The following is a 26,704-nucleotide window of genomic DNA, read 5'->3' as shown; positions in this document are numbered from 1 at the left end:
TGCCTTCAAAGCTACTAGAGGTTAAAAGATTTTTTTAAACGCCCTTGTGAGGTCACAGAGGCTGCCAAGAGGCCAGTAAGAGAAAGCAGACCTCACTGCCTGAATGTCAATTATCCAGCCCCTGGGCACTCGCTCACAGAGTGCCACAGCTTAAAATCATTATAAAGATAGCATTAAGACAATTAAACAAATTACTTGGAATCAAGAGTACTTAAAATCTATCCCTAACGTGAATAAAAGGTACCAGAGGACAACCTCAGAAATTGAGGGAAATTACAGAAAAGTGTTACAACATGAGTAAGTACTCATTGGTTTTCTCCTTGCAATTTAAAGTTTTTCAAGCATTCCAGGATCAAACCTTTGGGTATTTCAGTAATGCATACAAACTAGAGAAGGTCTTAAAGTATTTCAGTAATTCACAACACTCAAAATAGCTTGTGTATACAGTAAACCAAGTTGTTTGAAAAGTTTTTGACTATTCAGTGTCCTTACTAAAGCAATCAATCTTTTTTTTATATGTGTTTACCTTGTACTATTTTTTTAAAACAGTGGAGTGTTAAAGATCCTATTCTCCAGCATGCAATTATAAGTGAGTAATATAATAAATGACTAAATCCTGAAGTCCAGAAAATCCTAAAAAGAAGACTCTGAGGTAAAACTTTTTTTTTTTTTTCAGAAAAAAACAAATCCACGGCACAAAGGGAAGAACATAGATTCTCTTCCCTTTTTAGAAGTGTGTGTGTGTATACATATATATTTATATATGTTTACATATATGAATAATATATATACATCATAAATCAACAAGCAGAACACTGACAAATATTAATAATCTTGAAGGTGAAAATATTTACATATAGAATTATGAAGTCAATGCCAATCCTTGAAATAGCAGAAAAAAACCAACAGTTCCAAGTTCCATATATATATATATATATATATATATATATATATATATATACACACACACACACACACATATATTACACATATATTCATTCCCTATCAGGAATAACAGCTTTACAAAGACATACACATTAATTTATTTAATCTTCACAATAAGCACATGGTCCTTTACATGGAACACAGTGCAGGCCAGTGAAGAGCCAAATCTTGTAGTCAAAATAGTCCCCGGGTATGAATGCCAGCTCTGTATTTACTGACCTTATGATCTTGGGCAAGCTGCTTACTTCTCCAAGCCTTGGTTTCCTCATTTGTAAAATGGGGATAATACCTAGCTCATATGTACTGTAATAGATAACAGAATACCTCTGTCACACACACACAGATCATCACTATTTACAGATAAGTGTCTGAAACTCCTTGTAAACTAGAGTCTACTTGAGGACTGTGGCTATCCATCCCCTCATCTAAGGCTATTTCCACTGTCCCTAACTGCTCTTCAAGAGCCTACCACAGGACACCTTCCAGCGCTGACATGGGAAATCCCAAACTGAGTCATGTTACCCTTCTTTGCATCATCTCAGTATTAGAGAAAAAAGTTCCCAGAGTAAGGTCAGAATCCAATGCAAGACCTTTAAGTATGGTGGAACAATTATCAACTTGCTGTGCTAACAGAGGATAATGTTTGCTGGAAGAATATCAAATGCAAAGGTAACACAAAAGTCTCATTGTAACAAAAACTGAAATTTACTCTCACATACTCAAGAAAAGTTTAATTAAATGATAAAACATTAAATCATTTCTTTTCCTTCCCTAACAAGACAAGCCAAGGCACTGAGAAGAGAAAAAAATACTAAGGATGCTATTAATCCAAAACATGCACAAGCTTAAAGTTAACGGTTCCTATTATAACAGTAATTCCATAATCATCACGCAGCAAATAGCATAACCAAGTAAAGATGTTCTCTATCACAAATGGTAACACTGTAGTTTTTTGTTTGGTTGAAACATTTCAAAACATCTTGGCTGGAAACAGAGAGAAAAGGAAGTCAATACACTGAGAGCAACATCAGCAAGACACTACACAGACACAGTGATTAAGAACTAGTGTTTGACTGTGATGGCCCTTGAAAGCCAAAAACCTATTCCTCAAGACAGCATTCCAAGTTTAGTGGAAGAAAATCACAAAAACAAGCCCAAATACGGCACTAAGTTCATGCTGCAGGAATCCACATAACATGAATTTTTATCCAAAGGTTTAAAAGAAAAATTTAGTTAAGACTGGTCATAGTTTATAAAAATAGAATTTTAAAAGGCTATTATTTTTTTTCAACGTTTTTTTATTTATTTTTGGGACAGAGAGAGACATAGCATGAACGGGGGAGGGGCAGAGAGAGAGGGAGACACAGAATCGGAAACAGGCTCCAGGCTCCGAGCCATCAGCCCAGAGCCTGACGCGGGGCTCGAACTCACGGACCGCAAGATCATGACCTGGCTGAAGTCGGACGCTTAACCGACTGCGCCACCCAGGCGCCCCTAAAAGGCTATTATTAAGGACAATAAGATAAATTTCTTTTCCTTAAAATCTAAATTTCTCTGTAGCTTCTATAAGTAACGTAACTTTTGAAACACACAATGCATGTTTTCAACCCTATTACCCACAAGGCTTGCTGAATATCACTTGAAAGTACTACTAATAATTTATTCAATCTGAAAGATATTCTGCTTTACACAAATACTGATGAGAACTCAAAGAGAAAGAGGTGCTACTATTCTTTACAATCACTCATTCGGCTTTGCACCTTTAGAAAAAATAAAGGCTGACAATATATAAAACATGTACCATTCTATAAAAACTAAACTTTTTTTTTTTTTAAGTTATTTAGAGAATCAGAGAGAGTGAAAGCAGGGGAGGGGCAGAGAGAGAGGGAGAGAGAGAATCCCAAGCAGGCAATCAGGCTCTGCACTGTCAGCACAGAGTCCGACCCAGGGCTCGAACCCATGAAGTGTGAGATCATGACCTGAGCCAAAATCAAGAGTCGAATGCTCAACTCACTGAGCCACCCAGGCACCTTTTTAAAAGAAACGCTTACATGAGGTCAAGGAAAATAACAAATTAAAATGTTATTTGTTAGGAAAAGGTTTTGTACTTAGAAAAACAGTCACAATTTATTTTATAATGAGTAAAAGTGAGTATTTCAAAATCAAACGGGCCTTTTGAACCCACACAATATATATGGAACACGCTTCTAATTTCAGTCAAATCTAAAAGAGGAAGAAAAATATATCTATTTTATACCTGTTGAAGTATAGCCCAGATGCAAAGCTGAACACTGAAGATACATGCTATCTGAACAGCACAGATTTAGACAAAGTAGTTCAGATTAAAGAGCTGGCCATATATACTTAAAAGTCTACATTTGATCACTTAAGAAAGGCCTCAAAGAAAAAAGGAAAGGGTACTTCAACATGTGATCTGGAAGAAATTTTAGCATCACAGGAAAAGTTTGACTTTCTTCTGGTGCTTAGTTATATAAAGGAAAAAGGTTTGAAGAAAAAAAGTGTAAAATTGTTTTCATACAATATATGAATAATGAATCCAGACTTTAAAAGAAAAGCTGTGGAGGTTTTATCTTTTACAGTATGGAAAAAATAAAATTAAATTCACAAATTATCATTCCCAGTTTCTAAGATAGTAAGAAATTAACTTAGACAAATTACAGCTTTTTTAATTAAAAGAGGTTCTAGAGAAATTTAAGATACAGTCTCTGATTTTTAGCATACTCCTCAGAGTGCTCTAACATTTAACTTTTAAATAATCACTCCATAGCAAATCATACCACTATGTAAACAAGCAGAACAAGAAATTAGAAGTTACAGAAGAAATTCAAGTCCAGCATTCAATCCATCATGTCTAGTCTGCCAAGTCAGGAATCCCTAAAATGAAATATTTGTCTGAATAAACTATAAAGTCACTAGTTGAACATAAATACCTTCTTATCCAATACTTTTGGTTAATAATAAGTCATATGTATTCTCATAAATTCAAACATTGATTCTCATGCTCCAAGAATATTTTTACCCTGCCTATTACTATCATGGCATTAAGCATTGTGGGTTTTGTTGTTGTTGTTTGTTTTTTGGGGTTTTGTGGGTTTTTTTCGGTTGTTGTTGTTGGGTTTTTTGTTTTTGTTTTTGTTTCTGTTTTTGTTTTTGTGTTTGGTCTTCCCTCTGCCTAGAATGGTCTTTCTCTCAAGTACAACTGTTAAAGTCACGCTTATCCTTCAACACTGAAAACAAAGAATACTTCTTGGTCCCTTCCAAGGAAACGTGATCCTGTTAGATCATGATCCTGTTAAATTATGATCTCAATATGCAACTAGAACTAGTCTTCCAAACTACAATGATTATACCTAAACCATAAACATGTATTGAGCAATGTGTCAATCACTTTCTGAAGGTTATGAAAAATTTTGTGTCCCAAAGGGTTCATAAACAAGTATTTTCAATTTGCCCCAAAACAAAACAAAACAAAACAAAAATAACAAAATATAGATAGCCAAAGCCTGAGAGGCAGGCAGGGAGGATACACTAAGGCTATTCTTGGTGAAAACTGAGATGATATTTAAGCAAGACATAAAATGTAGGAATAAAGAGAAGACTCAAGATTAAGATACTACAGGCAGCAAGAATTAGAGATTTGTTCCCAGATTCCTGGTTTCAGTGTTTGTATATCTGGTAATGTCCTGTGTAGGGATGTCACTTAAAGGTAATAAATAACAACAACAACAACAAAAGACTAAATTTTACAGAACTGATCATGAGTTCAAATTGGGCATACTGAGTTTGGGAGGTATTATGAAATAAACAAAAAGACTGAAGCCTTTAATGAGGGTCAAGACTTAAGGTGGGAGACCTGTTCTGTGTTTTGAGGCGTGCTTGTGAATGGGGCATCAGTCCAAAGAGTAAATCATGCTGGAGTAAGAGATAAAGCAGTTTCTCTGAACCTCAGTGAACACATTTACAAGGCATGTGGAAGAGCCAGGAAAAGAACCTAGCAAAGGGGAAGCCATATAAATAAATGAGGAGAGGATAATATTAATAAAAAGTGTCATTTTCCTTGGATACAGGGAATATGCCAGCACCTGAAACAAGTGTTTGGGGAATCTGGCAAATCAGTAGTCATTAGTGATTTGGTGAAAGCAATTCCAGCTTCAGACAGTGAAATAAACAATGAATGGGTGGTCAGGAACACACACAAGTTCTTTCCAGAAGGAGAGTTAGGGCAGCAGTTAGAAGCTGACAATGGGTCAAAGAAGGGTTTTGCTAAGGGAAAAGAGTTTATTTAAAAAAAAAAAAAAAAAAAAAAAAAAAAAAAAAAGGAGTTAGCAGAGAAAGAGGGAAAGGGAGAGTGAAAGTAGAAAATCATTGAATATTATTTCAATTTGGAGAGGAGGCTTACACTCAGAAAGAAGGGAAGGCAATATGACTATATGGGAATATAGGTGGATGTTAATATGAAGCAGAAAGCTGGTGGCCCATGACCTGTATTCATGCAGTTGAAGAAAAGAAATGGTCAGCCTTTGAAAAGCTACAAGGATATTCAGATGTAGAGAGCTTGAGTTGATAGAGAGTGACGTAATCCTTATTAGAAATGGGAGAGGGAGCAGACTAGGGGAAAACACAAGCTCTGTAAACGAATGAAGATGAGGCTTCAAAGACAGATACTGGATGTCATCTTGAAGACAATGGGAACCATTGAAAGATATTAAGAAACAGCATGAGCAGATTCATGTGTTGAACTATATGCTGCATGTTTATACTAGCTTTAACAAATAAAAATCTACATTTTTCTGAATTGATAGAGAATATACCCATAAAACCTGATCATTCCTTAAAATTCCCCACTATAGGGGGTGCCTGGGTTGCTCAGTCGGTTAAGCATCCGACTTCAGCTCAGGTCACAATCTCACAGTTGCAGGTTCAAGCCCCGTGATGGGCTCTGTGCAGACCTCAGAACCTGGAGCTTGCTTCAGATTCTGTGACTCCCCCTCTCTCTGCCCCTCCCCCACTCACACTCTGTCTCTCTCAAAAATGAACATTAAAAAAAATTTTAAAAAATAAAACTCCACATTGTATTCAAATGTAATGTTTGTAAATCATAAAACAAACCTCAAATACCACTAAACTATTTTCTCATGTATAATGTAAAAATATGTATTTAAATAGAAAAAAGTAGTAAGTTGATTTCTTACATGTTGACCTTATTTATAATTTTAAGCATGATTTAAGTAAACTGGCTAAAAGGGAATCAGGCAAGTTTGAGTTTTTGTTGACATTTATCCTCTTGCCCTAATATTTTCAAAACAAAAAGGCACCTTGAGCTTATACCTCTTTTGTCAAATGCAATAATAGAGAAGTCAAGTCCCTAATATACCTTAAAGAAATTCTAAGAAATTATCTGCATAAGTGCAATTTAAGTCCTTTAATAAGACTCTGACTCTTAATAAAGGATCCATTTCTAAAAAACACACAAAAAACTAAAATGGCTCAGAAACAGTAGCTAATAAGCACTTCCTTCCTATGGGATTCAGGTCACCTTAATATCCAAAATGATTTCCCAATCCTCCCTCTATCTCTATTCTTCCCCACACCTCAAATCCTTTAAAGGGTACCTTGCTGTTGACTTTTTTTAAATAATTGCAATCTTCCTTAATTCTGATTTTTATTCTGACATCTTCCCACCTGCCACCATTTATTCTCAACCTGCCATAAGGAGATGCAAAATGGGAGAAGGTCTTCTGAAAACTGGATTCCAGTAATTACAGTGGTAGGCACCTGAACCACAGACAATTGTTTCTTTGCAGTATTGCTACTGCAGCACATATTCCTTGAATTTTGCCCATTAAAAATGTTGAAAACTAAAAACATAACCTGACCTACTATCTTTCTTTACTTTTCTTTGTTTTATAAATACCAATAGGATATTAACTAAAATCTATAATATGTATAGAAACAATTCAAATATACAATTCATCATGTATATTTGAATCTACCTTCCATTACCTTTAACCTCATTACCATGTACTGAAATCTCATTCTGCCTGACAACCACCCATTACTGTGTAGTCGTGTAATTAAATACAACTTCTAATGGGCAAGTATGAAATACATACCAATATTAGAAGATGCTGTATGATTATTTAGAAACGGTTTCATGAATGTAATATGGAGCAACTCTGAAATGTGTAGATGAATCAAAAAGATATCTGCCCCTTTTATTTGTATAATTAACAATATTTCTGAAATAAGTTTGAGTCTGGTTCTCATCACAAATGATTCGAGTAAATAAAACACAGCCACGTTGTCTCCTAGAACTTGAGAAAAATTATATCATAAAATGTTTCTCTGCAAGAAAAGTCCATGTTAAAATATATTATGTCAAAATGAAACATTAAAGGAGAATACACAACCTAAACTAGAAACCAAATAGCAACTGCAAAGTAAATTCTGAGTACTACTATTTTCTTCACGTTTCACTGTGAATAGCCTGAACATCCTAGAATGTTTGTGGAAAAGAAAATCCTAATACTGTTATTCACCATTCCATGTTGCCAAGAACAGGGTCCTTCACTGTCCTGCTTTACTTCTTGTGGTCACCAGCACCAAATAATATCCTCCAGAGCCTGAGAGAGTCGGTCAACTATCTAGAAGCACCATTTCTACACTAAAATCTTGCATTAAAAAAATGTGTCTGAAATTTACAATGTTCTAAGTCCTCTTTTTTTTTTTTTTTTAAGCCTTTTTCAGCCATGATGAAGTACTGGTCGATAGGTATTACGTGGACACAGGCACTACACAGTTACCACTATTACTATCTCCACTGAAATATATAGTTTCCTCATAACTAAAGTCTAACAAGCAGTAAATACAAACTGCTTACCTACCTGCCTGACACTTGGCTTAAGATAATCCTATTTTATTCAAACAACAGGCTCAGGGAATACACGATGTGAAACGACCTCGGATTACTCCTAACACACGAATGAAACTGTAAATCGCTGAAGTCTGCTCACTTATATCAATTTAGATCATTTCTAAATTTCTCATTCAGAAAATAGATTAGCTGCAATTTTACAACTGGCATGGGTTTACCGGGTAACTTTTTTGCTCTGTGCAGTAACAAAGAGTACTTATGGAATATCAAAAATCATTATTTGTCTATAGTCACAAAGTTTGCAATCTAGGTTGGTGATATGTGTTTTGTGAGTTCAAGCACCATGTCTTTACCTCGGTAATAAGAAAAAGGTAGAACAGGAGGCTTGACAAGGTAGACAGAATTCAGGTGGTTGTGTGGAGAGTACCCAAGACTTCAAAGGGCGCAGGTGAGGCATACCAAAGGATAAGTTCAACCTTGGTTGAAGTGGAATACGAACACCAAATTGGGTCAGAAAATACTCTGGGGTGAAGCAGGTGATATCAAGTTCAAATCAGCCTTCAAAGATAGACAAAGAATTCAGTTACACACCACACACTGTTCTAAGCACCTCGTATGTATTATCACATTTAATCATCTAACAGCTCTGAGAGGTAAGTTATTCTGTTATCCCAACTTTACACATCAGGAAACTGAGACACAGAGGTATTAAACAACTTAACCCTAGATCATCCAGCTAGTAAAGAGCAGAACCAGGATTTGAACCCACTTTATTTGCAGCACCTTTTCCCATAATCACTGCACCATACTATCTATAACTCTCAAGCCAGAAGTGAAAAACATACACTTATGTGAAGGAATAAAGAACAGAATGGAATGAAACAGAATGGGATCTATGAAACAGACAGACGTATGAACTTGGACTTTAGGTAGACTTGGTCCAAGAACTTCTTGTTGCATGGAATGGCACCAGAAATGCCTACAATCAAGAAGATCCAGGTCTGCCAAATTCCAAAGTTGGTTTGAACTATTATAAAACCAAATCTGCTGTAACCTAAATGCTTAACAGGAAGAAGAGCAAACTCCTCTGAAAATTAAAAAAAGAAAGTAAGATCGATAAGTAGCAGACAACTTCTTAAATTAAAAAAAAAAAAAAGGCATATGCCTGGTTACACTGAGACTGATAGATATAAACAATTCAATTAATCAAATGAATACTTATGTCTCAGTTTTTAAATTTTCTTGATCTAAATTAAAGCAAACCTATTATGTGAACCTGATATTCAAAAGCTAGGCATTAAAACAACAAATAAGAAATGGCCCTTGTCTTCAAGAACTGCCCTGAGATTATGTATATCTCATTCTATAATATCTGATGACTATTTTGGAAATAATATTTGCTCATCATCTGAATATTTCTGGATCTCCAAATGCTTCTAAATATATAGCTTTGGCTCTTCAAGTTTGTAGCATTTATCAGCTAATTCTCAGACCGTACTTTATTTCCTCCGTACCCAAAAGAAACCAAAGATTTCCCCGTGGTGAAAAACATCTATATACAAAATGAAATAACTGCCTCGTTAATTAAATTCTTTCAACCTTCAATTTCTACCTTCATCAGAAGTACTTCCACTTAGTTTAGGAAGTGTTAGGGAATCATTTGTAAAGGGAGAAAAGGGGCAAAAAAAAAAACGTGCTTCTCTTAGCCCAATTAGGAAGTTTAACCAAGGAGGTGGAATTTCAAATCAAAAAACCAAGTTCTAATTAGTTACAGATGAAAATCCCCAAAACCACCCTGATCACAATACAAATCATTAACCAAGAGCCTGGAAACCCAGAAAGAGAAGGATTTTTCATGATAAAATGGAAATGATTTGCTTTTGAAATCCTAACCACAACACCCTTATTAAATAATTTGCTCACAGACTGGGCCAAAATAACTAAAAAATGTTTTGTTATTTTCACAGATATCTTAAGTATTAGTACTGAGTATTGCTGCATATTAACTCTACAAAAAAATGTATACTGAACCCAGTTGTTTTAAGGTTTATCATCTTTATGCCACCTGATTTGAGATGCGTCTGCAAAACTGCCACACTACACTGATCAAAGTGTTCACCAAATCAAGAATGCAGGAGTTGACCATATGAGTATTCCAGTACTTTCTATCTTTGAATGTTCCACAAATAAATATGTACAGGTATTCTGAAATTATGTCTCACCTAGCAAATTAATGTGGGGGTGTTCTTAAACACACAACAGTCCATAAAATAAGGCTGCTTTATGGACTTGTCAGTATAAAAGCATCCCTCATGGGAAGGGCATTAACAGTGTGCGCTATGGTCTTCAGTTTAAATCAAAACAGTGAACCTGAATAATTGAGAAATATAAAAGCAGTTTTTTTAATAAAAAGATTAACCAGAACATGCATTTCTTTCAACTTTACAACTTACAGTGAATACTACCCATTCCAACAAAGTATAGCCTCTTGATGCTTACTTCTCACACCTCCCAATGTAACTTGCTCTAGACAGTCTGATGGGGGCACAATTCAAATTCTTCAAAAAGGCCATGATCTAAATCACTTCCAGATTTGCTTCTGTTAGTCTAAAATTCTTGCATTAATAAAATAATATGATTATGGCAATAGCCAACTATGTGAACATGCTTATCTATTAACATAGCCACAAAAAGAAAGGTAGTCATCTCTATAAGAAAAACAAAGAAGAGAAACAGGACAACAACGAACAAAAATTCTTTTGGACTTAATCTCATCTGTGAATAATTAGAAGAATTTAGGTTGATTTGGGAGAGGTGGAAGAAAGATTCTGAAGAGATAGGATTACAGTGTCTTTTACTTTGATGTATTAAAAAATGAAGAAAATGAGGAGGAAGAAAGATTAAACACACATACATGTGTGTGCATGCATACAGGCTCGCACACACACACTTTCAACCATCACAGGGACTAACCTCCCTGTCCCATTTTTCACTTGGTTGGGGTTAATGACAAGTAAGATAAGGGTTGTATTCAGTTCTTTGATTAAAACAAAATAAAGAAACAACAACTATTTTCACTCTACTTTGGCTCAGGATAACTTACTTTTTTTGGTCTATTGGAACTCATTCACAATAAAGGAGGAACTAATTCTGTGCAAGATGGAATACTTGGTCAAAATATCTCCTTACACCTTAAAAACTAAATGCCGGGGTGCCTGGGTGGCTCAGTCGGTTAGACGTCCAACTTCAGCTCAGATCGTGATCTTGCAGTTCATGGGTTCGAGCACTGCACAGGGCTCTGTGCTGACAGCTCAGAGCCTGGAGCCTGCTTTCAGATCCTGTGTCCTCCCTCCTCTCTCTATGCCTCTCCCACACTCGTACTCTCTCAAATATAAATAAACATTAAAATATATACATACATAAAAATAAATGTCTATTCTAAAATCCTGTAACAGCATACAATCACGACATGAATTCCATCACAATGGCTCTATTTTATGCCCTCTAATGACTATTGAATTTTATAGGCAGAATTCTTCAAATTTCTCCTTTTTAAATACATTTGCTGTACGTTCTATTAAAAAAAAGGTATTGCATTCTTATTAAAGAAATTCCTGTTGAAGAAAAATTTAGGAGTGACATATAAGTATATAACAATTTCACCATTCAGAGATCATTTTAAATTATTTGGTGTATTTACTTCAATTTCACATATATATTTTTTTTTATTTAACATATTGTTTCCCAAACTGGTATTGAAATAACATTTTTCTGGTAGATGTTAATATAATGTTAATATCTGTTCCACTAAAAGCAATGTTCTGTGGTATTTAAAACAGTATAAAAAGGTTTAGGCAATGTTAGCAGAAATCTATGGCAGCTTTCTCAGACCTATAAGGTGCTAACATTTACTAGGACTTAATTCATAAGAAATGATTTGGGAAGTAAGTCATCTGGAGAGCAAACATATTTCCACATTTACTTCCCACTAAATACATCTTCCTTCTTCATTATTAGCTCTCAGCTTGGGATACACTGAAACTACATTATATTGGAAGGATATTTCCATATCATTAGTTTCAAAACCATGATTTTAGGGCTATAAATTATCACTAACTGTCTCATAGTTTATCAAAATTTTTCCTATTTGTTATCCTTATAAGCAAATCTTATCACATATCCATGATTGTAACCTTTAGATAAAGCACTAACCTTTTTAAGAAAATGTTACCAAACTATCGAAATGACTATACATTTCAAACAGGACTTTTCCACTGAGCTTCTATCAAAAGGGTATTTTGGGCGTGCCTGGGTGGCTCAGTCAGTTGAACGTCCAGCTCTTGATTTTGGCTTAGGTCATGATCTCACAGTTGTGGGATCAAGACCCATGTTGCACTCCGTACTGAGCGTGGAGCCTGCTTGGATTGATTCTCTCTCTCCCTCTCTGTCTGCTGCTCACATGTGCCCTCTTTCTCTCTCTCAAAACCAATTAAGTAAACTTAAAAAAAACGGGGGGGTTCACTTGTTTAATATATGTTAGTTAATTTGATTGGCATAAAGTGAAAACTCATTTTTATTTCCATTTCTTTGCAAAACAGGCTGATTTTTTTTTCTTATTTTTATCAGCCACTTGTATTTATCTTTCCTAGACTGGACTTCAGTTCTCCTTCCCCATATTTATTATCTTTTATCTGTTTTTTATTCTTGATCTTTCTTTGAAATCTAAGTTCCTGAAGCTGGTTCTTCACATCATTGATTTAGTTCTTCAAAACATGAATTCTTCCTTCTTGCCTCCTCTGCAGAGTTGAATCCCACTTTCCCAGTTTTTTTGTTTCCTGCAATCTTGCCTGAAATATGAGTTAGTTCTCTCCTTGCAGCTGTCTGCAGCAGGTTCACAGATACCCTACCTACTACCTTATGTTATGTTAAACTGTTTTCTAAATGTTCTAGTTTTGTAAATACTCCCTAAAATGTGCTTTTCTCATGCATTTTCAGAAAGATAGGCCCTTACCCTGAAGTACAGTATCAGTTAACAAATCAAATGGTGTTCAGGTTTTCTGTTGCCTCTTCCTGTGCTGGTGACAGTGTCCACCATCCAAAGAAGGCTTGGCCTGGCTCACTGTGCTCTTGGATGGTTATAGAAATCCCTTCACAGTGCTGTAGCAGAGATATAGATTCATAGGAAGAGTCAAAAGTCCAATTCTCAGTGGCCATCAGGCATTAATATAAAGCTTGTCTTCTGGATGGCAAAGGAACCTTCTCCTAACAGATTGCCAATCTGAAAAAGGATCACCTGAAATCTAAAAGGCCTACCATTCGGTTCTCCACTCCCACTTTGAGTCCATTACCTGGGAGACATCTTCCTTTCAGGATGCAATGGTCTGCAGCTCCCACTAACCTAATCTTTAATGTTCTTGCTGTTTTCTTTGTTCTTAAAGCTGCTGGACAGACAGAAAAACTACGAGAACAGAAGCATAAATGATGGTAATATTATAGCTTCCTCAGAAAAACAGCCGCCCTTGCAGCAGATGGAGAGCTGCCCCATTTCCTCGATGTTTCAAGATCGTGGGTGTCTGAGCAAGCAGATGATGTTACAAAAGGAGCAAACTACATTTGCTACTTTATACTGATTAGTTTCATTAGATAATCCTGTTTTTCCTAGTCTAGTTCCTTGTAGATGGGGGAAATGCATCAAAATTTCTAGCAATTGAGTATCAGTCTTTTTTTCCCCCCATTACTGAGTTTGTTTCTAGGTCTTCATTAATCTCTTAGCAGAAAATTAGAAGAGGCTATGTCAGCAAATGCAACCAAATGCTATTTTTAATGGGAAGCCTCTCCAAATTTTAAATATAAGTTCGAATCTGATTATTTCACTGCCAAGCACAAGAACTCATTTGATCCATTAACATAACTTTATTTTAAATAAATTTATTAATGCTGAAAAGAACACAACACACAGGAGACCAGAAGGCAATGTTGATCTCAAAGTCACAAGTATCACCAATGCAGAAATGCAAATTCCTCTTCTTCACTGGTAACTGGCACCCGGAGAATAAAAGTAGACTTTCCTGTTAGTTGAAGTTGAAGGTGGTTACCAAAAAAATTAGCATTATCCTCTACTTTCTGGGTGTTATTACTCATACAGTTTTTGCTAAGTACATGACAGTGTTTTTGTATTTTCTATCATTCTAGAGCACACAGGCTAACCACGCTCATTTGCTTATTACTGATGAACATCATGATACTGGCAAGTCTGAAGTACTTGGCCCCATCAATTTCTCATTACCATGTTGACATTTAAATAACACCAAGTAGAGATTCTACATATGGCTCACTTTCACATCCCACACATCTAGCTAACTCTAAAGAATGGAAAATAAAGAGGAAATGCAGATAAATATGTTATTAGAAAAGAGATAGGGAGAGCTTCTCTGAAGGTCTGTCCTGGACACATTTTAATGGTTATAATCCACCTTTGAAAAGATTCATGTGAACACCAGTGAAACTTAACAGCAATTGCTGTAAAGTCAAAGAAACCTGATATAAAATACGGGCTCTACTACCTAATCGTTGTGTGACCTTAAGCAAGGTAATTAACCTCTCTATGGCTCTGATTTCTGTTTTGTAAAATAAAGGTATGAATAATGTGTGCTTCCTCAGATGGTTAAAAGACTAACGTAACTGCTAGATAAGTGCTCTATAAATGTTTGGCATGATCACCGCCCCCCCCCCCCCCCCATGTATTCTAAAATAACACAATCTTTACATGATATGGGATTCCACTTAAAGAAGATGAAGAAAGGATGTCTTTGGTAGTCACCCACAATGATTTGCTAGCAACGGATAATTTGCTTAGATTTATTTTCTCACTGAGATTATTTTAGCTTGCACCATTCAAGACACCTTAGATGGATTCTGAGAAACAACTGAATCGCTTGTCCTTATCAATTACATTAAAGTATAAGAAAAACTGAATAGACAGAGGAAAAAAACAACAACAACAAAAAAGCAAACAAACAAAAAAAAAACAGACACAGAAACTACTGATGCATCAGAAAACAGGCCCTATATTTAAAAGCTTAGCTTAGGGGCACCTGGGTGGCTCAGTCGGTTGGGCATCTGACTTCGGCTCAGGTCATGATCTCGCGGTCTGTGAGTTCGAGCCCCGAGTCAGGCTCTGTGCTGACAGCTCAGAGCCTGGAGCCTGTTTCGGATTCTGTGTCCCCCTCTCTCTCTGACCTTCCCCCATTCATGCTCTGTCTCTCTCTGTCTCAAAAAATGAATAAACGTTAAAAAAAGAAAAAAAAAAGCTTAGCTTGGAGCAAAGGTTCTCAAGAAAAGCACCTAGGACTGTCCTCTTTTTCAAAATAAGTGATCACATTTTTGGCTTGCACATGCTTTTTATGGGCTGAGAAACTTATGTCAACTGCAACACAAAGGAGAGTTCCAAACAAAGCATTTCCCTGGGTCCCTCACACCTTTTGAATGAATGACTAGAGACTCATGAGGGTGAAGTACACATTTATAATTATATGAGTCTAGAACCTTATTCCATTTTACATAAATACATAGCATTTTAGGAAAAAAATTAATATGCAATGAATTCTTCAAGAACACACAACTATGTTAACATGTTGATTGCTTCTGACAAAGCTCCAAGCAAAACAAAACTTTGTCAAAAGCAATCAACATGTTAAGAAAAGACACATAGGGTACATGAGTGGTTCAGTTGGTTAAGCATCTGACTCTTGGTTTCAGCTCAAGCTATGATCTCGCAGTTCATGAGTTCGAGCTCCACATCGGGCCCCACGTCAAGCCCCACACTGACAGCATGGAGTCTACTTGGGATTCTCTTCATCTCTCTCTGCCCTTCCCCCTGTTATCTCTCTTAAATAAATAAATAAGAACTTTTTTAAAACAGTCACACCCATTATCTTAAAAGCACTTATTTTTGAATTGCTAATACAAATATTTTTAACTTGTATTTGTAGCTGTGGTCTTCCTAGTGATGCCACATGTCTGTACAAGAATCTACCATTTCACTATTCCTGGTACAGTCATGCCTAAGCATTTCCATATTGAAATTGTTATTTTTGAAAATGTGGCTGTTAAAGTCTTTCATAAAAAACTTTCATATAATTTCTCCTTCATAAGAGACTTACAGTAGGGTAACATAATAATTTTTTTTTTTTTTTATCATTTCAGGATACTCAAGGACTGTTATAGACGAGGCAGCATGGGGTTTGAAGGAAGACAGCACTAGCATGAAAAGAACTTCACAGATGACCCCAAACATATGAATGCAGCCCAGAGGAAACACAAGTAACTCAGTTACTTTCCTTCAAGTACACAATGAATAAGAAAGAGTAACTTGAACTTGCATTAAGAAAAATTTAGGTTAGGTATTTTAAACACCATCCCGCAAAAAAGGGCTGTAAATCGCCACAATGACTGAGAAATTTCTTATCAGCATACTTCAGCCATTTAAGAATGTGATAAACAAAAGCTTTGTTAAAAACTAAGTTGTACCATAAACTGTGGCAATTCTATAGTAATTCATTTAATACTTTAATGGTTCAAAATGTTTCAAAATGAACTTGTACAAAATTCAGTCTTCAGGTAACAACTTGGGAGCTTTTACAGTGATGTGAAAGAAATGGTGGGCGGGGTGTGCTATCTGTTCAGAATGTTTCAAGTTTGATGGCGGCCTGTGCTGCTGGTCTAACCATGACCTCTCCTCCCCACACCATCCAAAGTCGGGGAGAAAAACAGGAAAAAAAGAAAAAATAACACTGGCACTGAAAACAGCAGAGCTTATTTTGGGTACCTCTTAATCTAAATACAATGAAAGTTACTTTAAGAAATACGGATTCAGGGGCGCCTGGGTGGCTCAGTCGGTTGAACAGCCGACTTCGGCTCAGGTCATGATCTCGCGGTCTGTGGGTTCAGGCCCCGCGTCGGGCTCTGTGCTGACCGCTCAGAGCCTGGAGCCTGTTTCAGATTCTGTGTCTCCCTCTCTCTCTCTGCCCCTCCCCTGTTCATGCTCTGTCTCTCTCTGTCTCAAAAATAAATAAACGTTAAAAAAAAAAAAGAAAGAAAGAAATACGGATTCAGCATCACACATCCATATATATGTAAGCTACACCAGCCCCCACAGATATTCTCGTCATAGAAGTATCATAAAACCACTTGCACCTTTCATCCAAAAATGTAATGTGGGATGAAAAGTAGTTTACCAAACTTTGAGATTCACCATAAGGTAAAATTCAGCTATTAAGTATTTTGAATTCTTAGATTTACAACTGAATTTATTAATTCAATCAATAAAAATCTCTGGAGTTATCAATCTCACGTATGTGACAGTTGTATTGGTGAGGCTTCAAGTTGGCATGAATCTCTCCGAAGGGGACTTTCTGTTACTTTTACTCCATGAATTCCAAGTTTGGTAAAGTAAACAAATTACCCTTTTTAGGTAACAAACATTTGCTCGTTTTTAATAAATCAATCATACACTACTTTAAATCAGTACTTATGACCAGGGTAATATGACTATTGGTACCAATCTGCATTGCAGGTCCCTAGGAGTCTGAAAACTCCAGACTGGGGACCATGGGTCTATAATGTATTAAGCTCTAAAAACAAAATAGAACTATTAAAAGCAAACCGATTTTTCACAAATGGACTCTCAATTTTAAACCACCCAATATTTCTTTGTCTAAAACCCAGAATTTTCCCTGTAGCTGAAATTCCACACATGGTCTCCATATCCCCAAAGAAATGCCCTTTCCAGATGAGTTCCTAAGAACAGAAGTATGTTTCTTCGAAGTCAGCAAGCTATTTATAAAAAGTACAGTAGCCCCCAAGGGAAGATCAATTGGCAAGTATAAAATTACCTTTATATAGTGTAGTAGCTGCTATGCCCTTTCTTTTAAGGAGGACTAATACAACAATGATCAAAAAAATAAGGCATGTGGAATGTGATAATTTTAATATGGTGCCTGTCATTACAAGAGGAAAATACTACTGATTTTCATGACCCTGTAAAATATTTGAATTACCAACTAAACTTGCAAGTACATAAATATCATAAAGCCAAATAATGTACTTTCATTACCACACCTATCATTTGAAACTACAAAAAGCAACATCTTAAATGTTAAGATATCTTATTTTTAGTAATGTTAAAACATAGCATACTGATTTATGTAAGTTCTTCAACATGTAAATGGTTTATATTGAATATATGCTAAAATTTCCGTCATTGCTTAAAATTAGACATAGTAATGTTCATATATATATCTGTGTGTGTGTGTACATATTTTTGTCTATACAGCTTAATTTGAATTACTTTTCTTCCAAACACTCACTGAAGACCACAGATGATATTTAAAACACTGTCCAACTGATGTGGCCTGCACATACCCAGGAAGAATGGAAAATGGCCAAAAAGAACCAAGACAGCCATGCCAGTGCATCTGGACTAAATTCTGTACCTCCCTACACTTGATCTACCTGTAAGAACCATACTCCCTTGGTATTTGTAAGAAATGCTAATGTCACCGTGCATAAATAGGTAACAGGGGGGAAATGCATTCACTCTTAACACAAGTTACTGAAATAATCTCTACTTTCTTCATCTTTGTCCCCAATCTATATGACCCACCACAACAAATTTTTATTAATAACCTACTATAGGCCAGACTCTGTGCTAGGCACTGGGGAGAAGAAGATGTACAAGACAAACAAGATCCCATGTTCACAGAGTTATTAACACAAAGTTTATAATCTAGTTGGAGAAAATAATTGTGTTTATGTATGTTTGTGGCTCCTTCTTTTATTGTAGAGTGCTTATTATATGCCAAGCACTAATGTGACAGCTTTAGGTTACCTCAATTGACTCAGTATCTACATAAACACATACATAAAAATTCAAGTAACCATTCATTAATGAAAAAAATAACAAAAGAATAAGCATTAAAAGATAAAATATGATGAACAGCTATATAAATTAGAGGTATGTGTTCAAAGAATATCAGTTACTGCATGAGGAAAATAAATTAATTCAGGAAATGATAGAATAAAAGTAAATTCAGATTAAATATAAGAAATATGTTCTAACACTAACATTGAATACTTCCCCAAAACTAAATTCTATTGTCACTCAATTCTATCCTTTTAATCTAAAATACTGTGTGTCCATGTTAATCTAATGCAAAATTCAAACCAGAAGTATATTTTTAAACATGCAACTTAAAGAATTTATGTTAACCATATTACTAAATCGTAAAGTTCAGCAAATTATAGATCATTTCTTTTTAAGATTTATTTATTTTTGAGAGAGAGGATGCACATGAGCACAAGTGGGGAAGGGGCAGAGAGAGGGGGAGAGAGAGAGACTCCCAAGCAGGCTCTGAGCTATCAACGCAGAGCCCAACTCGGGGCTCAAACTGACCAACAGTGAGATCATGACCTGAGCCAAAATCAAGAGTTGGATGCTTAACTGAGCCACTCAGACACCCCTATAAATCATTTTAAATTATCATCCTTATCAGACTTCATGGAGACCAATGAACTTGTTTGACCAAGTGCCAATCTGAACCATCCTTATCAAAATTGTCTAAATATGGAAATCTAGCATATCCCTCTATGAGGATGTTAACTTTTGCATGGACTGCCAGACGAATTTTCTTACTCTACCAGTTTACCAATGGGGTTTGCACTATGTTCATTAGTCCTATGAGGATCATCCTTTCACCAGCCAGAGACAGCTGTAATATTTACTAATACAAAAGTCTATGAATTTCCAAACAGAAGCATCTATTTATTTAACAAACTTTTAGTGATCACCTTCTACAGCAGTTAATATTTTTTAATACTATCCTCAAAATTGTTTTTTTTTTTTTTTAAATATATGAAATTTATTGTCAAATTGGTTTCCATACAACATCCAGTGCTCATCCCAAAAGATGCCCTCTTCAATGCCCATCACCCACCTTCCCCTCCCTCCCACCCTCCATCAACCCTCAGTTTGTTCTCAGTTTTTAAGAGTCTCTTATGCTTTAGCTCTCTCCACTCTAACCTCTTTTTTTTTCCTTCCCCTCCCCCATGGGTTTCTGTTAGGTTTCTCAGGATCCACATAAGAGTGAAAACATATGGTATCTGTCTTTCTCTGTATGGCTCATTTCACTTAGCATCACATTCTCTAGTTCCATCCACGTTGCTACAAAGGGCCATATTTCGTTCTTTCTCATTGTCACGTAGTACTCCATTGTGTATATAAACCACAATTTCTTTATCCATTCATCAGTTGATGGACATTTAGGCTCTTTCCATAATTTGGCTATTGTTGAAGAGTGCTACAGCAGTTAATATTTAAAGAGAGTGTCCTAGGGCACCTGGGTGGCTCAGTTGGTTAAGCGTCTGAATCTTCATTTCAGCTCAGGTCATGATGTCCCAGTTCATGGGTTCAAGGCCCACGTCGGGCTCTGTGCTGAGCGCAGAGTTGGCTTGGGATTCTGTCTCCCTCTCTCTCTCTGCTTCTCTCTCTCTCTCTCTCTCTCTCTTCAAAATAAATAAATAAACATTAAAAAAATAAAATAAAAAATAAAGAGAGTATGCTAGTCACTGGGTTGGCCACACCCAGGAAGGTAAGTCTATCTATCACTCTCACAGGAAATGAAAGATAGAGGAAAGGCAAGTATATTCCAAGAAAAAAGGGAAACACCCATGAGCAGAAAAAGAGATGAGGATATAAAAGCAATCTGGGATATGTGTTTGGAGTAAGTCTCAGAGAAAATGGGGATAAAAGGCTAGATTGTGGATGGTGGGGTCAGCCTTAGACAAAAGAGGAGCACTACTCTCTGCACCCTTCCTCAGACCCACGGAGGGTGAACACACAGAAAGCAGGCTACAACTTGGATGGGGAAGAGATTTCATCTCTGTGTCTATAAACCTCTAGCAAAAGGATATTTAGCATTTCCTTTCATTATGAAGGTAGGCAACAAATCACAGTGCCAATACCGGTAACCTTGTCACCAGTGGAAATCACAAACATTTTCATATCATATGTCAGTTATTATAGATATGTGTAAAAATGCTGTTTACATTACTAACTACTTTGAAATTAAGGTAGTTACATGACCTGCCACTGGAGCTTATTTCATGCACAATAAAGACTCACAAATAATATCAGAAGTGTTTTTTTATATTTTGAAAACTATCTCATTAACCAAAGGGATCCAAGGCCCAGAAAAGGAAGAGCAACCACTCTGAAGCATAAGAGACAAAATAAAGATGGGACGAATTATGTTGTCATTTCCTTCCATCGCCTCAACTCTTTCGTCAAAGTCTGCAGCACACAAGAGCCCTTGTGTTCATGATGCTGGGCGACCCTGAAGGAATGGTTATCAAGAACTAAGAGGAAGGAAAAGCAGCAACCCAGGGGACAATCCTCTATGTACTATAGGTTTTGACTGAAGGGTTAGAACAAACACAAAGAGAACAAACACAATATACCCTGAGACAGGAAACAGCTGCTGTAAAACTCCAGTGACCAAAGACCTTTTACTATGTTTCTAGGACTGCTTTCTCTCTCCAGCCCTTCCTCACTTCTCATTCCTATACCTTTCAATCTTTTACCTAGCATAGCCCACAGAAACTAAATAACTAAAAACTTTATTATGCACCACCACACCTAACTGCCCACTCCATCTGTGCCCCAACACTCCACTGCCTTTCCTCCAATCTGAATAAACAGTCTGTGCACTCACGTAAGCACCCATCTCCCTGCCCCACAGTCCCATCTTGGCACCCGATCCCATCTTATGTGGCTAACTCAGTAACAGCACTACAGCCGTTCCCCACCTAACCTCAACCCGTCCCCTGCCTTGTATCTCTCCACTAAAGCACTCCCAGGCTTGAATTACTTTCATTAAAAAAAAAAAAAAATCAAAAGCAAGAACTTCTCTTGGACTAATTTCCTACTTCAAATACCATTCATTTCTCAGCTCGTTTTTTCCTCAAGAATACTGTCTACACTTGCTACCTCCAATTCCAACCCTTCAGGCTTTCCATCAACTCCCGCCCGCTTCTGTCAAGGTCATCACTTGACCACCCCATATGTTGCTGAACTTTAAACAGGATTTAATAAGGTTATCAACTCCTTCTCCTTGAAATATTTTCATCACATGGCTGCCTGGTACACATAATCTCCTGAATGCCCTTCTACCTCACTATTTCCCAATCCTCCTTTTGCTGGTTCCTCTCTTCATATCCCCAACTTCCAAACATCAGAGTGCTCTAGGAACAGCCTTCAAGTTTCTTTTCTATGTACACTCAATCTCTAAATGTCTCATTCCGTCTATTGGTTTTAGGCAAAACCTCTATGCTAATGAAACCCAAAATTTCTATCTCCATCCAGGTCCCTTCCTGAACTCCCCACCTCACATACCCATTTTAATCGAAATCTCAACATGTCCAAAGATGAACTTCTGGTTTCACCCACACTTTCACATCTCAGTCTCCCTCGGCCCCATAAATGGGAACTTCATCCTTTAATCTGGGAAATTCCTTGTACTTTCTCTTGATGTCTATTTATCTCCCACACATAATTCAAATTCTTCCACCTCTCCCTTTATAATACATTATGAATTTTACTTTTTCTCATCAGTTCCACCACTGCCACCCTGGCTCACCTGGGGCTGCTGTAATAGACTCCACAAGTCTCTGTCTTGTCCTATCTTTTGTCCTAACATTACTCTCCATGCAGCAGCCAGAACGATCTTTTTAAAGCCAATGACAACTCATGTTACTTACTTGATTAAAACATTCCAATGACTTTCCATATCACTAAAAATACAAGCTAAAGTCCTTACGAATGCCTGCAAGCCCGAACATGATCTGTTACCTCTCTGAATACCCACTTAGGACCCTCCCTTTGGATCAGTCCACTCCAGGCTCACTGGCTTCCTCACTGGTCTTCAAGCACACTGGTCACATTGCTGCCTTGAGTTATCTGCCCTTTGTTCTTCACTCTGTCAGGACTGTCTTCTCCCAAAATAAAATAAAACGTACCTCACTCTTAATATATGAAAACCACTGCAGTGATTATTTCTTTAAAATAACATCTTCCCCCTTTTTTGTACTTCCATGACTGAAAACTGTCTCCATTGGGTACTTTGGGGAATTAATCATGAAGAATTGTTATATACAGAAGTTCAATTCAATTAATTTTAATTCCCCCTTTAAAATGGCTTTCAGGGGCACCTGGGTGGCTCAGTCGGTTGAGCGTCCAACCTCGGCTCAGGTCATGATCTCGTGGTCTGTGAGTTCGAGCCCCGCATTGGGCTCTGTGCTGACAGCTCGGAGCCTGGAGCCTGCTTCCGATTCTGTGTCTCCCTCTCTCTCTGCCCCTCCCCCGCTCATGCTCTGTCTCTGTCTCTCTCTGTCAAAAATAAATAAACATTAATTTTTTTTTAAATAATAAAAAATAATAAAATGGCTTTCATAGACTCCCTGAAAGAGTTTAACTGAAATTTATCTTCACATTTCTTTGAATTCCTGAAAGGTTTGGACAGATAGACTAGAAGTGTATTTATTTACCAAATACTTCACCTATATATATATTTTTTTTACTTCAACTATATTAAATATTTTTATTCTTACTTCCCCTGCAATTTGCAAGACACTTTCTAATATACTTCATAAAGTAACCAAGATTTAAGCACAGATTCCTAGAGGGAAATAATTCTTCCAAATCCCTTGCCTATATCCTGGGCTTCTATTAAATCCAGATAATAACACTCAGTATTTCTTCTTACAATTTCATGTAAATGGACTAGATCCCAACTTTTTGCTTATACCTAAGTAGAATTTTATTAAAAATTGTTTTTATAGAGGCATCTGGGTGGCTCAGTCAGTTAAGCGTTTGACTCTTGATGTCAGCTCAGGTCATGATCGCACAGTTCGTGGGTTCAAGCCCTATGTCAGGGCTCCACACCATTAGTGCAGAGTGTGCTTGGGATTCTCTCTCTCTCTCTCTCTCTCTCTCTCTCTCTCTCCCTCTCTCTCTCTCTGCACCTCTCTCTCTCCCCCTCAAAATAAATAAACTTTAAGAAATTGGTTTTATAAAGCTTAAACAGTGGATATAAAGTAGAAACTTTAGACTGTTATTGAAACAAATAGGAGTCTGCCTCTAAGTTTTGAAATAGCCTTTCCTAAAATAAGAACTTCCTACTTATTTTCAGTCTCACCTTTTCTAACTTAACAATTTATGATGAACTGCCTTAAAATTCAACTTTCTGAGGCTGAAGTGAAATTATTAAAAGATATAAGTTCAAATATATTAAATAGCCAAGACATGGAGATAATTCAAGGGTCCATTAGTAGATGAATGAGTAAAGAGGAGGCATATATACATGAAACATTACTGAGCCATAAAAAACATGAGATCTTGTCATTTGCAACAACATGAATGGAACTAGAGGGTATAACGCTAAGTGAAGTAAGTCAGAGAAAAACAAATACCCTATGACTTCAATCATATGCCGATGCAAGAAACAAAACAAATGAGCAAACCAAAAACAGACTCTTAAATACAGAGAACAAACTGATGGCTGCCAGAGGGAAGGTGGGTGGGGGGGAACAGAGAAAGGGGTTAAGAGTACAATTACCATGATGAGCAATGAGTAACGTATAGAATAACTGAATCATTATATTGTACACCTAAAACTAATATAACACTGTATGTTAACTATACTTCAATAAAAATCAATAAGCAACTACTTGTAAGTATTCACAAGGTACTTAATTACCGCCAGATTCTGAACAAGATATAAAGTTAAGTGAGGCAATTTTCTGCCCTCCAAGATTTTATAATCTAGCCAGGAATTAAAAGGAAATGAAAGGGACCAAATATTTGTCTCAAACTATCATGTGCCAAGCACTGAGTAGGGCAGGAGACATGAACTATATCAGTTAATCCATGTAACCACTCAGGGAAGAAGAAAAAAAGTATAGAGAGAGAGAGAGAGAAAGAAAGAGTGAACGAGCCTAGAAAAAATATTCCCCCATAACTTTCTACCCATTTACTCCTTAAATTATGTAGTTAAATCCCCTAAAAAAATATGTCATCTGTGATATATTATTTTATAAAATTTCTAATTATCAACATTCTGCAATGATTTTCTCTCTCTCATCCCTTAGTGCTAACATTCTATTTTGCTATATTTTAATTGGTGACAGCAGAGAAGTCTTGCAAGAAGCTAACCCAAAAGAACAGTACAATTACTAATCTAATTCTTCCTCTTTCTTCCTCTCTTGATCTTCTCTAAAGAAGGGCATAGGTGAAGTACATGCCTTCTAAATTCTGGCCCACTATTATCTCAGCCACAGGCATTAATCTTATCAATTTGCACTCCTGATTACTGAAAAACATGTCTCACTGAGAATTATCCAGCGATCAATATGAAATTGATTTGGAATCCAGAGCCATTACTTCTTCCTTTTTTCAGCACATCCTTCTTCCCTAGAGCAAAATCCTGTATCAAATTAGACTGCCTATGTCTGAGAGTGTGCAGAGAATCCAGAGGGAGAGAGACAGGGGACAGCAGAGAGGGAGAGACCTGGCCAACACCCCCATCCCCACAGTCTTTTGAGGCAAGTTCTTCTATACAGTACACCCCATCCCTCTGTCCCAGAGATGGGTCAGGTGGGGAACTAACTTGGGTCCTCTCCCACACTTTCTCCCAGACACTGTAATTGTGAACAGAGAATGTGGCCAGAGAGAAGTCATCCACTTGAAGGATGTCTAGACATAGGTCAACTGGCAAGTGGCTCCAATTCTAAAGCCTTGCTGTTCAATTCTTTCTTTGGACCACCCCCAAATCCTCTCACTAAGCCTATTGTCCTTACGATTAGCTTATGTTTCCTATAACTGTAGCACAGGTGGCTGGGCTGGGGTGACAATGGGACAGGGCAAGAAAAAGCCACAAAGGAAGATGAGTGGAATTAAACAATCCACAATGAAATTATTCAAATAATTATTCAAATAATTTGTGATTATTCAAATCATACTAATGATTCAAAATGGAAAGGTATGTTTATATTTAATATTTCTTCAAAGTTTCTGGTCTTAGGGTTACAATCCCAGCTCCTTCTTCACTATCCCAACAAGACTGGAAATCCATCATGGAACTGACAGAAGCATAAAGTAAGTCCCCAAAATAAAAAGGGTGAAGGTAAGTTGCATGCATCTCAATGAGGCTCAGAGAGAAAATAAATCTTAAGGCTTTCACCCAGTTGTTGATTACCAACACAAAAATGAAACTCATTCACCACACTTCTTTTGAACAGCAGCTGGTGTTTCCAAAAACATTTTTTGGAAGTTTCCAATTTATCACTGAACGGACAGGCACAGAAAATAATAACCAAAAGATGAACCTTATAATTCAATATTCTGATTAGTTAAAATAAACTTCTCTAACAATACACCATATTATGACCAACATAACAACAAGGATAAAAGAACCCTAGTTCTATTTTATTGGTAAAGAATGGCCCCATTAACCATTCATTTGAAGTTAGACACCTGAAAGCAACCTGGAAGAAGAAACACATCAAAGACCCAGTGAAGCATGACTTCAAAAGGTATTGCACAGATGTGAGCTTCCAGGAAACAGCCCACTCTGAGGCCAGAACTCAAACACAGGGTTGGCCGTTCACTTTCAAACTAGGAAAGACTCTGAATGGTATCACCACAAACTGCTTTCACAGTAAACTTCCCTAGATACAACTGGAAAAGTTTCCTTTTTAATTAATTTTAAAAAACTAGAATTTAACACTGTAAAGATCATGATCCCTAGAATC

Source organism: Panthera uncia, chromosome B1 (genome assembly GCF_023721935.1).
Source record: "Panthera uncia isolate 11264 chromosome B1, Puncia_PCG_1.0, whole genome shotgun sequence".
NCBI classification, from domain to species: domain Eukaryota; kingdom Metazoa; phylum Chordata; class Mammalia; order Carnivora; family Felidae; genus Panthera; species Panthera uncia.
The sequence above is the reverse complement of the archived record's forward strand: the minus strand, read 5'-3'. Positions refer to the sequence as shown.